The sequence below is a fragment of the Podarcis gaigeae genome (assembly GCF_964106915.1).
Source record: "Podarcis gaigeae genome assembly, chromosome: 18".
Classification (NCBI taxonomy): Eukaryota; Metazoa; Chordata; class Lepidosauria; order Squamata; family Lacertidae; genus Podarcis; species Podarcis gaigeae.
Genome location: NC_139696.1, coordinates 8,989,384 through 9,003,170, shown reverse-complemented (window position 1 = coordinate 9,003,170; position 13,787 = coordinate 8,989,384). Strand labels below are relative to the sequence as shown.

The 13,787-nt window shown below is 49.6% G+C and overlaps 1 protein-coding gene across 19 annotated transcripts in view; it reads right to left on the bottom strand.

Moving 5' to 3' along the window:
- PTPRS (protein tyrosine phosphatase receptor type S) overlaps nt 1-13,787 on the bottom strand; it is a 307,055-nt gene that overhangs the window by 211,336 nt on the left and 81,932 nt on the right. The window contains exon 1 of one of the 19 annotated variants that reach the window (XM_083720162.1): nt 11,340-11,358. The exons of the other annotated variants lie outside the window; for them this stretch is intronic. The gene's annotated coding sequence lies outside the window, so the exon portion shown is untranslated. Of the gene's footprint in view, nt 1-11,339; nt 11,359-13,787 lie in introns of those variants that run through there. 19 annotated transcript variants of the gene reach the window in all.

The window sequence follows — 13,787 nt, the reverse complement described above, 5'->3', positions numbered from 1 at the left end:
TCAGCACCAACGCTTTGAATTGTCCTCGGAAACGTACTGGGAGCCAATGTAGGTCTTTCAAGACCGGTGTTCTATGGTCTCGGCGGCCGCCCCCAGGCACCAGTCTAGCTGCTGCATTATGGATTAGTTGTAGTTTCCGGGTCACCTTGAAAGATAGCCCCACATAGAGCGCATTGCAGTAGTCCAAGCGGGAGATAACTAGAGCATGCACCACTCTGGCGAGACAGTGCGCAGGCAGGGAGGGTCTCAGCCTGCGTACCAGGTGGAGTTGGTAGACAGCTGCCCTGGACACATAATTGACAACTTTGGGAAGTGGCTCTCCTATCTCCTCTCAGTCTCCTCTTTTCCAGGCTAAACATACCCGGCTCCTTCAACCATTCCTCATATGGCCTGGTTTCCAGACCCTTTGCCATCTTGGGCTCCCCTCCTCCTACTCATGACATACACATTTTTATAGTGTGTGGGGTTTTTTTTGGGGGGGGGGGGTCCAAAGTAGATATGGGCATTAGAAACACACACACACACACACACACACACACACACACACACACACACACAATGTCTCTTGGAATGACATTTCAAAGATGGCGGCTTCAAATACTTTTCGCTTACTCTCTCAGCCCTGATGGCGACGTTTAGGTGTGTAGTAGGTCTACAGTATGTTACCTGAAAGCATGAAAGCCACACCCACACCCCCAAAATTTATCCTTTCTTTTGCTTTCTCCCTCTCGAGTAACCAATCTTTCTTTCAGGGGTGATAATAATAATAATAATAATAATAATAATAATAATAATAATATTTTCTTTCTACCCCGCCCTTCCTGGTTCAGAAAACTGGGCTCGAGGCGGCTAACAACAAATTTAAAACACTTAATTGATGCAACAAAAACCAGCATAAAATACAGTACAAAACGTGAATAACAATAAATTCAGAATTCAAAAATAAATTTAGGGGGGAAATCCATCCAGTAAACATTGGATGATCACCACTATTTGGGCCAGCGAGGAGACCAGGGGAGAATTAGCTGTGGGATCCCAGACTGGGTAATCTTCATAAAAAGGCGGGTGAGAGGGAAGGAAGGGGAAGTCTACAAAAGGTTTCTGGAAGAGAAGACATCCTATTTTGTCAAGAGGCTGCCACAGAAAGTTTTCCTGAGGTCCAAAAGTTGAGCAGGCCTCCTCTGCCTCTTACACATCAAAAAGACCCAAGTCCCGTTCCAGCTTCCTCTACTCCACAACCTCTGTGTTGACCTCCACATCACCAGATTCATTCTCCTACCGCAAGATCTGCCTTGCCTACCTGGTTTCTGGGCTCGCTTCTCCTTCTGAAGCAGCAACAAGCCGAGTCTTGACCTTCCCTGAAGGCCGCCCAAGGCACAAACGCTGCACCCAAAACACAACAAGATTCACAGAAACTAACGGATGTAAGGGAGCTGCATCCTTTTCGCTGAGGGACCCTGAGGATCGAGCCCCAAGCAATGCAGAAATATACAGCTGGCCCATTGCCATTATCTAAGGAACTGAGCTGGCTTCAACCCTTTTACCACTCCAGCTGTTAAAACTGTGCTCTGGCTAGTTACTGAGCAACTGGTCTTAGACCAGGCATAGGCAAACTCGGCCCTCCAGCTGTTTTTTGGGACTACAACTCCCATAATCCCCAGCTAACAGGACCAGCGGTCAGGGATGATGGGAGTTGTAGTCCCAAAATATCTGGAGGGCCGAGTCTGCCTGTGCCTGTCTTTGACCCTGCCCTGATCTATGCAGAGAGGGTAGTTAACGTCAGGTGGATCTGGTGATGGAGAAAGGTCTTCTCCAGCCCAAGATCTTTCACAGTTCCTGCCACTCAGCTTAGACAAAGGGTGGAGAACCTCTAGCCCAAGGGTCAGCAAACTTTTTCAGCAGGGGGCCAGTCCACTGTCCCTCAGACCTTGTGTGGGGCTGGACTAGATTTTGAAGAAGAAAAAATATGAACCAACTCCTATGCCCCACAAATAACCCAGAGATGCATTTTAAATAAAAGGGCACATTCTACTCATGTAAAAACACACTGATTCCTGGACCGTCCGCGGGCTGGATTGAGAAGGCGATTGGGCTGGATCCGGCCCCCGGGCCTTACTTTGCCTACCCATACTCTAGCTCTCCAGACATTTCTGGACTTTGACTCCCATCACACACCAGCTGTGATTCTTGGACCGGGCAGGGGCTCAGCTAGATGACTCTTTGGGTCCCTTCCAGCTCTACCACTCTAGGATCACCGAAAGTCCAGGTTGAGGCTGGCTCACCTGCCTGCCTGCCATCTGGCCTACAACCGGTCCAGGAAATGGCAACACCTGTTAGTTTCCTCCTCCTTAGTCTCAGTGTTGCTCCTTGTAGTACTCAACATGGAGGAGAAAACCAGAATCGGTTGGCTCGACCCATCACTGGGTGTGGCGCCACCTACAGTTCAGCTCCCTGCCTGCTGCCCCACCAATCCTCATGTACACCAGAGGTACCACTGCAGGGGTCCAAAATAACAGTAGAGTTCCACATGGCACACTGGATTTTATCAAGCTCCACCGATACAACTATCTAGGTCAAAGAGGCCAACACAGGGGAGTTCTGATGCTCAGCAAATCCAGACCATTGGTCATGCTGGCTGTCATGGGAGTGTTCCAGTCAGTAAACAAACAGCTCAAAGTTGGAATAGTTTGTGGGGGTTTTTTAAGCAAAAACACGATCCCCACAGACTTGTTTTGAATGTCAGGCCTAATGAGAACTTGGTAGGTCTTGCCCCATGGATCAGTTGCCTCCTCACAGCCATCTAAGTCCCTTCCCCTCCAGGGCTTTTTCCAAGCAATCAGAGACTATGCCTTAAGGAAGACAACCTCTGCTCTGCTCTTTTCATGCCTCTCCTGGTTCTGGGAGACCGGTGTGAAGGGCAGCTGGTTGCAGCAGGAGGATTCCTCTCCAGCCTCCAGTCTCCTGGCTGCCCTCCTCTCCTGCCGCTTGAGACTGGACTTCTCCTTGCTCTGCTCACTAAGCCCTGTTACCTCTTCCGCTTCCAACACCTCCTGTTCCTAGTCTGCTCCCTCTTCTCCCTCCACAACACAGAGCTGCTTCAGAAGATGAACGGACGTGGGAAAAGGTTCCCTAGCTTTTGAACTTTTGCCGTAGACAAATAGCAAACGTCGCACCACTGTCTCGAGTCGGGCTTCTTGGAAACCCATCATTACAGGTCTTTTCTCACTGAGATCCCACCACTGATTCATCATTTGGGTTTGGGCTCCAGGCAGACCACTGTTGTCTTTTTAAAAATAGCAGGTCGGAAAACCCTTTGTTAGGATTTGAAAGGAGAAGAAGCTTACAATTTTCGATTCGGGTTCAGCCAAAACACTGGTTCGTAGCCCACGGGCCCCCGTTACATCATAGGGTGGCCGTGTGGGCACAAGGAAAGAACGAACGTTTCAATTTAGTTGGAGCCAGTGCGGTGGGAAAAACATGACCAAGAACACAGGTATAACCAGGGAGCCCTCGCTGGTGAAGATCATTTCTGAATTCCTCACGTTGTCAGGAAGGAGATTAAGAAGAAAGGCTGTGTTTGGACACTAATTTTGTGAGGACAGCTTTGGAACAGAAGCAGTCCCTGTGTCGCAACCCAGAACATTCCCCAGAATCCTCAGCAGCTCAACAAAGGTTCTGCTGTGCTACCAGAGCTTCCTCAGGAGTTGAGCTGATGTCGGGGGGGAAGTTTCCCAGCTTTTGAAACACAGCAAACGCCACACCACTGTTTTGAGTTGAAACAGCATGATGCACTGCAGAGTCCGTCTTACATCAGCTCCCAACCAAGTTTCCCTACAGGTGATAGAATCATAGAATTGTAGAGTTGCAGGGGAACCCCAAGAACCATCTAAGTCAGGGGTCGGCAAACGAAGGCCCGCGGGCTGGATCAGGCCCAATTGCCTTCAGGATCTGTCCGTGGATCAGCGTTGGGGTTCTGTTTGTTCGGGCTGTGCAATTTTTTTCTGCGCCATTCCATTCCCTCGCCTCTCCCTCTCACACACTGCAGCGGCAGCACCTCCTCCCTCCCTCCTCCCGGCTTCTCCTTGCCCTGCCTAGAGAAGGAAGGGGGCTGGGCTGAGCGCCATTTTAAGCAGCCCCTCTCTGGAGCCAGCCCTTTGGCGCCGCTCATCTTTCCTCCACTGCTGCCGCCCTGGTGCTCCTGTGGGCCAGAGAGCGGAGCTGGGGAGGAGGACTACTTGTCCCCCCCCTTCTTCCAGCTCTCCCCCCCCCCGCGGCGCCGCTTCTCTGGCCTGCCAGAAGGTCTGAGGGACAGTGGGCCAGCCCGCAGCTAAAAAACTTTGCCGACTACAGTGGTACCTCTAGTTACATACTTAATTCGTTCTGGAGGTTCATTCTTAACTTGAAACTGCTCTTAACCTGAAGCACCACTTTAGCTAATGGGGCCTCACGCTGCTGCGGTGCCGCTGCGCAATTTCTGTTCTCATGTTGAAGCAAGGTTCCTAACACGAGGTAATATTTCTGGGTTAGCGGAGTCTGTAACCTGAAGCATATGTAACCTGAAGCGTATGTAACCCGAGGTACCACTGTACTGATCTAAGTCCAGCCCCCTGCAATGAAGGATTCCTGTCCCAGCCTTCCCCGGGTAGACTTGTACCACCAACCTTATGCTTAAGAGCCAGATGCGCTTAACAACAACAACAACAACAATTTATTATTTATACCCCGCCCATCCGGCTGGGTTTCCCCAGCCACTCTGGGCAGCTTCCAACAGAACACTAAAATGCAATAACTATTAAACATTAAAAGCTTCCCTAAACAGGGCTGCCTTCAGGTGTCTTCTAAAAGTCTGGTAGTTGTTGTTCTATTAGACATCTGGTGGGAGGGCGTTCCACAGGGTGGGTGCCACTACCGAGAAGGCCCTCTGCCTGGTTCGCTGCAACTTGGCTTCTCACAGTGAGGGAACCGCCAGAAGGCCCTCGGCACTGGACCTCAGTGTCCGGGCAGAACGATGGGGGTGGAGACGCTCCTTCAGGTATACTGGACCGAGGCCGTTTAGGGTTACCCATTGCGCCACCTGAGGGCATGCGCTTGACTCCAGTTCACACACAGGTCTGCGCCCCTCAGCACCGGCCGCCTGAGTCACCTGCCTCACAGCAGAGCCGGCCCCGAGTAAGGCAAGCCAGCAGGCAAAAAAAAATCAAGGGAACGCCCCCCCCCCCCGAGAACAAAACCGCAGCGCTAGAAATAAGGTTTTTGGTGGCTACCTGGGTATAGTTGCTTCTTCTTCACCTCCTGAGAAAACAGAAGGGAAGAAGAATGCCACTGGGAGCAAGGTCAGTCCTCGAAGGGGTCAGAAATAGAGACCTCTGACACCCGAGTCAGATGCTTGCTCGAAGGAAGAGAGAAACTATTTTTGAAAGGAAGGCCGGGAGATTAGGAGAGGCAAGAATGATTGCTTTTTCTAATCCAGCAAACTATCGTGAAAGAGGATGCCTACTTCCTAAAAGCAGCTCAGTGACAGCCACACACACGAGACCATCTCAGCAGCCGTCTTCATGCTTCCTCCCTGGCAGAGAGAAGATTTAAAGCACAAACCGCATTATCATCCGTTTGTCATAGAGAAAGGGTATTCTTCCATACAGCCTGGTCTTGTGTGTGTGTGTGTGTGTGTCCCCATTTTGCTGCTTTGCGATGCGCCGGGCATGGGTCCAGACCGTTCCAACTTTCTGCTCCCAGAGACAAAGTCATGGGAGCACTCAGTAAGTTTAGCATTGTTCAGGATCTGGCAGAATTCGCACTGGCACCAGAGGGGGGCGAAGGTCACTAGCTTAAATGGCTTTGGAAGGGGAGGCCGACTCGTTGGTATAACAGCCAGAGGAAGTGGGATCTCCATGTTGAAAGTCACTTACAATTATTGATTGCATATATGTAGGGATGTGGGGACGCAGGTGGCGCTGTGGGTTAAAGCCTCAGCGCCTAGGACTTGCCGATCGAAAGGTCGGCGGTTCGAATCCTTGCGGCGGGGTGCGCTTCCGCTGCTCGGTCCCAGCGCCTGCCAACCTAGCAGTTCGAAAGCACCTCCGGGTGCAAGTAGATAAATAGGGACCGCTTACCAGCGGGAAGGTAAACGGCGTTTCCGTGTGCGGCTCTGGCTCGCCAGAGCAGCGATGTCACGCTGGCCACGTGACCCGGAGGTGTCTCCGGACAGCGCTGGCCCCTGGCCTCTTAAGTGAGATGGGCGCACAACCCCAGAGTCTGTCAAGACTGGCCCGTACGGGCAGGGGTACCTTTACCTTTACCTTTTAGGGATGTAGGGATATGGGTGGCGCTGTGGGTTAAACCACAGAGCCTAGGGCTAGCCGATCAGAAGGTCGGCGGTTAAAATCCCCGCGACGGGGTGAGCCCCGTTGCTGGGTCCCTGCTCCTGCCCACCTAGCAGTTCGAAAGATTTATAATGAATTGAAAAAAATGTTGAAAGAGGCCTTTCTTCTTCGAATAATAGGTTTGCAATCACCCAAGAAAGATGTTAGATTGTTTTTGTATGCCACAACTGCTGCTAGGATTTTGTTGGCCAAAAATTGGAAAACACAAGAAATGCCAACAGTGGAGGAATGTCAGATGAAAATGATGGACTTTCAGGAGCTAGCTGACCTGACCGGAAGAGTCCGCGACCAGAAGGAGGAGTACCACCAGGAGAAATGGATGAAATTTAAAAACTATTTCGCTAAATAGGCTAAGATAACTTAAATAGAAATACTTGCAAATACCAGATTGGTTTAGGATTTAAATATGTGATGTTATAGAATAATATGTCTAAAGTTAATATGAAAAGAAAATTTTATGAGAAATTGGTTTTGGAAAACTGTTACAACGATATACATTGAAACTCAGCCAGGGGGATTTGAGGAAGTCACCTAACAATGTTAATAATAGTGGAACAATTATAGTTAGGATTTATGTTTGTTTGTTTATAAATTTGGAAAATCAATTAAAAAAATTTGGGGGGGAAATGGATGGAGTGGGGAGGAAAGCAGGCGGTTCGCCACCCCCCCTGGTTGAAGCAACCGGAGGCTTTTAAGAGCACAGAAGTCGATGAGAAGCCCCAAGTCACAGGGAGACATCAAGTCTGCTCAAGGAAAATCAATGAGGTATCAGATTTTACTCATCGCTTTGCCAAACTAAGGAGGAAGAAGAGGATAAGATGCCAGAGGGATATGTCTGTGCGCTTGTGTCAAAAGGAGAGGGTGCATCTGTAGAAGGGTTTTGATGGAGAGAGCCAAGGCATGCGGGCAATTATTATTCTCTATTATTGCTATCAATGTATGGAAGTGAGAGCTGGACCATCAAGAAGGCTGATCGCCAAAGAATGGATGCTTTTGAATTCTGGTGCTGGAGGAGACTCCTGAGAGTCCCATGGACTGCAAGAAGATCAAACCTCTCCATTCTGAAGGAAATCAGCCCTGAGTGCTCACTGGAAGGACAGATCCTGAAGCTGAGGCTCCAAGACTTTGGCCACCTCATGAGAAGAGAAGACTCCCTGGAAAAGACCCTGATGTTGGGAAAGATGGAGGGCACAAGGAGAAGGGGATGACAGAGGACGAGATGGTGGGACAGTGTTCTCGAAGCTACCGGCATGAGTTTGACCAAACTGCGGGAGGCAGTGGAAGAAAGGAGGGCCTGGCGTGCTCTGGTCCAGGGGGTCACGAAGTGTCGGACACGACTAAACGACTAAACAACAACAACAACAAAATTTCTTGAGGGCCAAAATACACCTGTTCAGCATGCATAAGGTCCCAGTTTCAATTTCCCGGTATCTTCAGGTATGGCTGGGCATACTTACCGTATTTTTTGCTCTATAAGACTCACTTTTTCCCTCCTAAAAAGTAAGGGGAAATGTGTGTGCGTCTTATGGAGTGAATGCAGGCTGCACAGTTATTCCAGAAGGCAGAACAGCAAGAGGGATTGCTGCTTTCACTGTGCAGCGATCCCTCTTGCTGTTCTGGCTTCTGAGATTCAGAATATTCTTTTTCTTGTTTTCCTAGGTGCGTCTTGTGGTCTGGTGTGTCTTATAGAGCGAAAAATACGGTATTTCATTTATTTGTTTATACCTGCGGACAATGCCAACGCCAATGGCCCAACGCGGTACAAAGCTGCTTCATGCCTTCCTTTATCCAGAATCATGAGGACTGGAATCTTAACTTTGCTCTAGGAAAAAGGAGCACAGCTCGCTGCCCCAGTTCCCAGTGGTGTCTCCAGCTAGGCTTGGGGGAGGCTCCCCACCCCTTCCTGAAAATCAGCCAATTCGAGTGGGGGGGGGAACGATACTGAGCCCAACACACCAGTGGCCTGATTCGATGTTGTAATAATAATAATAATATTAATAATAATAATAATAATAATAATAATAATAATAATAATAATAATTTATTATTTGTACCCCGCCCATCTGGCTGGGTTTCCCCAGACACTCTGGGCGGCTTCCACAGAGACCAAAAATACACTAAAATGTCACACATTAAAAACTTCCCTGAACAGGGCTGCCTTAAGATGTCTTCTGAATGTCAGGTAGTTATTTTTCTCTTTGACATCTGATGGGAGGGCGTTCCACAGGGCGGGTGCCACCACTGAGAAGGCCCTCTGCCTGGTTCCTGTAGCTTTGCTTCTCACAATGAGGGAACCACCAGAAGGCCCTCGGCGCTGGACCTCAGCGTCCGGGCAGAACGATGGGGGTGGAGACGCTCCTTCAGGTATACTGGGCCTTTGAGGCCACTTAGGGCTTTAAAGGTCAACACCAACACTTTGAATTGTGCTAGGAAACGTAAGGCAGTTTCTGAGGTCTGCTAATACCTAATGTTTTCAACCACCCTCTGAAGACACCCTCCTCCTTTCCTTCGCAACGGCGTTCGCATCCCAACATCTGGCCTGGGCTGTCATCGCTGCAGCGCAGGCCCCCAAACACCCCTGGAGAACTGACACAGATCTGTGGGGCCACTGTTTCTAATTAAAGCCTATATATATAGGCTTTATATAAATATATATTATATTTATATTCATTCCTTCATTCCCTAGGAAATGGGTTTATTCATTAGCCTGCTTTCCATTCAATCTCTCCATCTGAGGCCCGGCAGACGAGACAGGGAGACGCAGCCGGGGTCAGAGGACAGGGAATGTGCAGAGAGATAGGAGATTTTCAAAAGGGTGGGGTGGGATTTCCCAACTTTCGCCGCATCCCCCACCCCCTTTTCTCCCTCCACCCTGCATTTTGGATTACCGGCTGGCTCTGTTAATTCAATAACCTGCCATATAATTACTCCATAATAAACCGCTATTATCCTAACATTCGCTCAAATCGCTTTAAAGCACTGGGAGGAGGGTCCCGGGGGGGGGGGATTTGGGGCAACCTTCTGTCGGCTGCCAGAGTGGGGCATCCCACTGAACCCGCCCTCCACGTAGAGAATCGAAGAAGCAGCATGGAAATCAGTCAAGGGCTCAAAGAACCCGCCTTTAATGCAGCCTTGTAAACTGTCTCGCATGGCTCTTAGTTTGCACCAAGGTTTTTGTTAAAAGCCGGAGAACAGTTCGTTTCCATTCCTTCTTTGGAGCTTTAAAGGTAAAGGGACAACTGACCGTTAGGTCCAGTCGTGGCCGACTCTGGGGTTGCGGCGCTCATCTTGCTTTATTGGCTGAGGGAGCCGGCGTACAGCTTCCGGGTCATGTGGCCAGCAGGACTAAGCCGCTTCTGGCAAACCAGAGCAGCGCATGGAAACGCCGTTTACCTTCCCGCCGGAGCGGTACCTATTTATCTACTTGCACTTTGACGTGCTTTCGAACTGCTAGGTTGGCAGGAGCAGGGACCGAGCAACAGGAACTCAACCCGTCGCGGGGATTCGAACAGCCGACCTTCTGATCGGCTAGTCCTAGGCTCTGTGGTTTAACCCACAGCGCCACCCGCGTCTTACTGCTCCACAAAGGACCTCAGGATGTGTCGTAGCCCCGGCAAAGATCTGCATCTGGGAGCATGGAGGATCAAAGCCCATGCTTTCAACTGCTGTGCTTGGCCTGCCACGCTGCTCGGTAATCCAAGTGTGTGGGTGGAAGTTTTTAAGTGCAAATAAGCAAGGAACCAGCTTCTTCGTGGACCTCCGTTTTCTCCATCTGTGAAATGGGAATATGGATGAACCAGCGCTTTGGGAAGTGAACTTGGAAACTACAACTAATCCAGAATGCAGCAGCTAGACTGGTGACTGGGGGCGGCCGCCGAGACCATATAACACCGGTCTTGAAAGACCTACATTGGCTCCCAGTACGTTTCCGAGCACAATTCAAAGTGATGGTGTTGACCTTTAAAGCCCTAAATGGCCTTGGTCCAGTATACCTGAAGGAGCGTCTCCACCCCCATCGTTCTGCCCGGACGCTGAGGTCCAGCGCTGAGCGCCTTCTCGCGGTTCCCTCATTGCGAGAAGCAAAGCTACAGAGAACCAGGCAGAGGGCCTTCTCGGTAGTGGCGCCCACCCTGTGGAACGCCCTTCCAGCAGATGTCAAAGCGATAAACAACTACCTGACATTCAGAAGACATCTTAAGGGAAGTTTTTAACGTGTGATATTTTACTGTATTTTTGGTTTCTATGGAAGCCGCCCAGAGTGGCTGGGGAAACCCAGTCAGATGGGCGGGGTACAAATAATAAATTATTATTATTATTATTATTATTATGAACGTGTTAAGTGCCTGTGCAAACCTTAGCACAGAGATGTCCCCAAGAGCCTTCCAGTTTCTCTTTGGCCACAGAATCACAAGAGTTGGAAGGGACCCCCAGGGTCATCTAGTCCAACCCCAGGCCATGCAGGAATCTCGGCTAAAGTATCCAGGACAGATGGTCAGCCAACCTCTGCTTAAAAACCTCCGAGGAAGGAGAGTCCAGACACAGACTGTTCCACTGTCAAACAGCTCTTACTCTCAGAAAGTTTAGTCAGAATCTCATTTCTTGTAACGTGAAGCCATGGGTTCGAGTCCCACCCTCCAGAGCTGGAGAAAACAAGCATGCTCCCTCTTCCATGTGACCGCCCTTAAGATATTTGAAGATGGCTCTCATATCTCCTCTCACTTTCCTCTTTCCCAGGCTAAACATACCCAGCTCCTTCGACCGTTCCTCATACGGCTTGCTTTCCAGACCCTTCATCATCTCCCCCCACCTTCCAGCTTGTCCATCTCCTTCTTTAAATGGGGTGCCCAGAACTGGGCAAAGGATTCCAGGTGTAACACACGACCCTTAAGGTAGAATATCTGTAAAACCAAACAAACCCTGCGTAATTCTTTCCCATTTAAAGCTTCTCCAACTCACCTCTCAGAGCCTCGCCATCCTATTGTACCCACCTAGGCAGTACACACGTCCGAGTTTCATTTAGGCTGCGATTTGGGCTCCTCAACCTATTTATGGGGCTTCAGGGCTTGTTCAGAAACAAGGAGGAGAGCGTGCCTCGTAGATCTCGAACACACGCAGATCTTGGCATGCCGTTAATATTCAGGAAAATTCGGGGTGAGTCAACCAACCGCTTGACAATGGGTGGGGCAGAGATTAACGTCTGGTATTGCAAAACCGTTAAAAAAAATAAAATAAAAATTAAAGTTTTGGGTTTTTTTAAAGAATGGAGCCACCTTTGGGGTGTTTTCGAGTTTGAATACGAAACGCAGATCGGTCGGTAATCTCGCGGCACGTTTGGCTGGTTGCGCACCAGACTCTTCAGCAATTAAGGTGGAATAATTGCTGCAGGAATCCATCGACTGCAAGTAATTTGTGCAGCCAACAAGCCCAGGAACACACTCCCTGCTTAACAGGGATGCTTAAACTCCAACCTTGATTAGTGGGGGGGAGCAAGAAGGGAGGGGGGAAACAAGGTTGAAGAGGTTTCTAAGCACCGAAAGTGTCGAAAATGAAGAACGTGTCGCTGGCTTTGCAGAGAACACACCAGGTCAGGATCCGAAGATATAAAGAAAAGGCAGAGAATCTTTTACCTGTGTTCCAGACGCACCTTTTATCCCCCATCCAGGTTAAGCAAGAAGCATTATCGGTGGTTCAAGGGGGTGAACCCCAGCCTAGCGAAAAGTGGACCAGGAAGGTGTGCAGAAGGGCGGCCCGGGAAGAGTTCCAAGGGCCAGGTAAAGAAGTCCAGGGGGCCGCATTGGGTAACGTTTGCTGGCATTCTGGCCAGCTTTCTGGGTCTTGCTTCTCCCGAGGTGCATGAGAGCCGGATCGGGCCAAAGGCCCATCTGCCTCAACATCCTGTTCTCATCTGGACAACCAGACACGCAGAATGGGAAGCTGGGAAGCTGGAGCAGAGCACCAGGGACCTCTCCCTTCCTGCATTTGCCAGGTATTCAGAAGCACAGAACTGCAGAGTCGGAGGGTACCTCAGGGGTCATCTAGTCCAGCCCCCTGAAATGCAGGAATCTGGGTTGATAACTGGAGGCAGAGAATCCGCCTTTTCACCCAGGCAGACTGTCCGTCTTGATCAGTGCGGTTTTAAGTATTTCCAGTTTTGTGTTGTTTTATCAGTAGGCGTAAGTAACCCGCAGTTCTGACCGATACACCGAGATGATAATAATAATAATAATAATAATAATAATAATAATAATAATAATAATTTATTATTTATACCCCACCCATCTGGCTGGGCCTCCCCAGCCACTCTGGGCAGCCCCCAACAAAATATCAAAACACAGTAATACATCAAACATTAAAAGCTTCCCTAAACAGGGCTGCCTTCAGATGTCTTCTAAAAGTCTGGCAGTTGTTCTCTTTGACATCTGGTGGGAGAGTGTTCCACAGGGTGGACGCCACCACCGAGAAGGCCCTCTGCCAGGTTCCCTGTAACTTGGCTTCTCGCAGTGAGGGAACCGCCAGAAGGCCCTCGGCGCTGGACCTCAGTGTCCGGGCAGAACGATGGGGGTGGAGATGCTCCTTCAGGTATACTGGAGCGAGGCCGTTTAGGGCTTTAAAGATCAGAACCAATGATTTGAATTGTGCTCGGAAACGTACTGGGAGCCAATGCAGATGTCTCAGGACCGGTGTTATGTGATCCCAGCAGCCACTCCCAGTCACCAGTCTAGCTGCCGCATTCTGGATTAATTGCAGTTTCCGGGTCACCTTCAAAGGCAGCCCCACATAGAGCGCATTGCAGTAGTCCAAGCGGGAGATAACCAGAGCATGCACTACTCTGGTGAGGCAGTCCACAGGCAGATAGGGTCTGAGCTACATTAGTAGTGTTTGGAGTATTATTATTTTTTTTGCAATTGACTTGAGACTCTCTCCAAAGATCAAGGCATCTCCCTGGATTTTTTCCGCTTTGTTTTTGTTAAACACTTACAGTATTGAACGAGTTCTGCTACCGTTGTAAACTACCGCAGTAAAAAAATAAAAAAGTTCGTTACAATGGTCCATAAACTTTAGTGCAATACAGAAACATATCGAACAGGAAATTTTATTTCGGCGTGAATGGCGGATGAACCCCATCACGGGGGCAGCGGAGAAGCAATTTTGTTCAGGTCACCGGAAAATTAAACTCTCCCCCCCCCAAAAAAAAACCCTATTCAAGCTCACCTTGTAGAAAAAACAGCGATAAACACTGTTTCCTGCGTTCTATCATGCACCAGTGTGACCTACGGCCAGAAAAAAAGGACAGAGACATGTAGACAAACATGTTGCGTGGCTCTGTCACACTCTGGGGTGACCAAGAGACAGATGCAAGGGGCGGAGACATGGAAATAAATGGGTGGGGCTTCACAGGTAGAG